This window comes from Helianthus annuus, chromosome 5 (genome assembly GCF_002127325.2).
Source record: "Helianthus annuus cultivar XRQ/B chromosome 5, HanXRQr2.0-SUNRISE, whole genome shotgun sequence".
NCBI classification, from domain to species: Eukaryota; Viridiplantae; Streptophyta; class Magnoliopsida; order Asterales; family Asteraceae; genus Helianthus; species Helianthus annuus.
Genome location: NC_035437.2, coordinates 143,669,489 through 143,673,442, shown reverse-complemented (window position 1 = coordinate 143,673,442; position 3,954 = coordinate 143,669,489). Strand labels below are relative to the sequence as shown.

Sequence of the window (3,954 nt, the reverse complement as noted above, 5' to 3'; positions counted from 1 at the left end):
TGACGGGTCAAAATGTCATTTTGCAAAGTTTTAAAAAAACTGGAGGTGTAAATGTTAATATTGAAAATTGAATGGGTGACATAAAAAAGAGTAAATTACAAAATCGTCTTTTATGTTTGTATCAGATTGCAAAGTGTGTACTTGGTCTTTAAGGTTGACGGAAATCATACTTTATGTATGCAAAACCGAACACGTTATATCCTTTACCCCAAACTCAGTTAAATTTTAATGTCAAATCAGAGTATATTGGTAATTTTACAAATTTATTTAAACTATCTCTAACAAATAAAACAAAAAAGAATTTAAAATATAAAAAAAGAATAAATTATATCCTCTCTCTCATAACTCTCATTCTCTCTCTTAACTCTCTCTCAAACCTCATGTACCCACCACCATTTTAGCACCACCACTATAAACAATCCTCCATTTTCTCTCTATTCTTAGTTTTCACAACCACCAGCCGGCCGTCGTCACTAAACTTCTCCAACATCAGATCTGTATTGATTTCCCTCTATCAATACCCACTTTAATCAAAGCAAGATCTAGTTCTTTTTTTTTTGAAACAAACCCAAAAATCAAACCCACATAAACCCATCCATAAAAACCCCCCAACCACCGTCCACCGTCGCCACTCCCACCTCAACCACCGTCCACCGCTTCCAAACTAACACACTCCTCTCTCTTTACTCCCTCTCTACCAAATTTGGTGACAGGTACCCAAATTATTTACCCGGACTATGCCCATGAAATTGTGAAACTTCATTCGTTTCAATCTACTTCCATTTCTCATTAAGGTAACCTGGGTTAAAATTTTACTACTAATTCATGCTCTCTTTGTGTAAATGAAACCGTTATCTGTAATTGATGCCTTGTTCTTCCAAGCCGTCGTTCTACAGATCCAAGCCATTGTTCTACAAGATCGAGATGGAGGGTGGCGATATGAACCAGATGGTGGAGATGGAGGGTCACCAACAGTGGAGGGTGCGAGTTGGGTTATTTATTATTTTTAGATTAGATTAAGGTTATTTATTTTAGTATTTGGGGTGAAATGACCAAAAATATCCTTATGTGGGGTCCATTTGGTCAGATTTAACAATGAAAATTAACTGAGTTAGGGCTAAAAGACATAACATGCAAGGATTTGCAAACATCAAGTATGTTTCTTGTATATTTTGAAGACAAAGACATAGTTTGTAATATGGTATAAACATAAAGGACGATTTTTATAATTTTGAAGGACGATTTGCAAACATCAAGTATTTTTCTTTTATATTTTGAAGACAAAGACAAAAAAAAGCAACCATGCTACTATTCCCCCAACCTTATGGATTAATATATATAGAGAATTAATGCATTTACCGTTAAATACAAAGTACAGTAACGATTGATTAGTATCTTTTCGATGCATAGTTTACATAAGGGTCGTATTATTGGTACACCTGAATCATTAAATCGACACCTTCAACACGGGTCGTATAGGCCTATACGGGTCGCATTGCTTTTTTCAATATCCAATAAAGACCGATGTGTCAGATTTTGTCTATTTGACTAGACCTATACGGGGGTCGTATTGGTTGGGTTTTTTTTTACAATTTTTATACATTTCTTTATGGTTTTAACAAGGTTTTCTAAAAAATATTTATATTTTTTTAAATATAAAGTTCCTTAATTTTTTTAAGAATACCATGTACAATGTAGTATAGTATAGGTGAGGTATAGGTCGCGTATGGTCATATATAGGTGTAGTTAAGGTCTCGTATATATATCGTATAGGTTAATTTGTGATTTTAAAGGTATTTTGTTTGTATAATGTATTTAAAGTGTTTTTTGTTTGTTTAATGGATACAACACATAAAGTAACCGACAATATACGCCAAAATACGACACTGTATATATATAATACGCCATAATACGGAACAATATGACAAGCAGAGACATACTCTGCCATAATACACGATAACACGACACGTATAGACAATCTACACCCTAACACGACACTTGCAGACTATAAACATGACAATACCAAAGGTCACCGACACGACACGACCCGTACGGGCAATATTTGCCATAATACGCAAACATAATGACAATATACGTCATAATACGACATTTAACGACAAATACGTCAATTAATGATACCGTCCGACGCGTATACGTACAACACGACACGATAGAGTACAACTGGATTCCAAACAAAATTACACGTAATAATAGAATATGATACCATACAGAACCAAACGTCACCGAACGACTCGTATAGAAGGTATTCTATAAATGACACGTAATGAAAAAATACGACACGTATATGCATCGAAAAGGAAAAACCAAAAATTATAAAATTTTGATTTTACCCGTATATGCATTGTATAGGTCAAAACTGGGTTGTATAGTAGGCTAATACGACTCGTATAGACCTATACGATCCGTATAGACCCCCTGAATTCTCAAAAAAAAAAAAACAAGGGGTTAATTGATAAATCGGAGGGTCTATACGGATCGTATAGGCCTATACGATTCGAATAGACCCCCCGATTTATCAAATAACCCCTTGTTTATTTGAGAATTCATGGGGTCTATACGGATCGTATAGGTCTATACAAGTCGTATAATGGTACTATACGACCCAGTTTTGACTAACATGATGCGTATAAGGATAAAATCAAAATTTCATAATTTTAGGTTTTGCCTTTTCGATGCGTATACGTGTCGTATTTTGTCATTACATGTCATTTTATGAAGATTACCTTCTATATGAGTCGTATAATAATATTATACGACCCAGTTTTGACATATACGATGCATATAGGGGTAAAATTAAAATTTCATAATTTTAGGTTTTGTCTTTTCGGTGCGTATAGGGCCGTATTTTGCATTACGTGTCGTTTTATGAAGTATATGCTCTATGCGTTCCGTACCGGTGACGTTCGGTTCCGTGTGGTATAGTATCCTATGATTACATGTAATTTTGTTTGAAATCCACTTGTACTCTAATGTGTCTTGTTGTATGTATACTCGTCGTACGGTATTATTACTTGACGTATTTTGTCGTTACATGTCGTATTATAACATAAATACAATAGTATAAGTATAGTATATTATAATAAACTATAGGTGTAGTATAGGTCCCGTATAGGCCTATAGGTGTAGTATAGATCTCGTATATGCTAATAGTTGTAGTATAATATAGTATATGTGTAGTATAGAATACAGTTATAAAATTTGTATACAAAAACTATAATTAAATGTATACAAAAATTTGTAAAAAAAGTGTAGCATATAATAAAATTATAACATAGATAGTATAGTATAATAAACATGTACTAAACCTATACTACATGATAACTTTTTAAAAATGTTTTTTGTTTTAAAAATAAAAGAATTCTTTTTTTAAACTTTGTTAAAACTACAATTAAATGTATACAAAAATTTGTAAAAAAAGTGTAGTATATAATACGGTTATAACATAGATATTATAGTATAATAAACATGTACCAAACCTATACTACATGATAAATTTTTAATTTTTTTTTTGTTTAAAAAATAGAAAATTCTTTTATTAAACTTTGTTAAAACTATGATTAAATGTATACAAAATTTGTAAAAAAAAAACAATGCAATATGACCCGATAGGCCTATACGACTCGTATTGGTCCAGCCAGCCGCTAGACAAGAACTGACACATGCAGATTTGACTTTTGACTTTTGAACCTATACGACTCATATTGAAAAAGCAAAGCGTGCGGATAGATTTGCTGGTGTGCCAATAGATTTCCCCATTACATAAAACCAAGTAACTTTTCGAAGCGGTGAAATTATCGAAGTTTACATAAAAAGAAGTATTAGTCTAAGTGTTTTTGCGTCAAAATAATGTATTCGTCAGTCAATGCATTATATGTTATATCTAATATATATACTTATAGATATAACATTTTATGTAATAAGGCTAGAGGGTGT

The 3,954-nt window shown here is 32.4% G+C and overlaps 1 long non-coding RNA gene across 1 annotated transcript; it reads left to right on the top strand.

Annotated features, from left to right (window-relative positions):
* The first annotated feature begins 366 nt into the window (after positions 1–366).
* Positions 367–1,233, top strand: LOC110939375. The gene is made up of 2 exons (XR_002592211.2): positions 367–794; positions 897–1,233. It is a non-coding gene; the product is annotated as an uncharacterized LOC110939375 (long non-coding RNA).
* Positions 1,234–3,954: the final 2,721 nt, after the last annotated feature.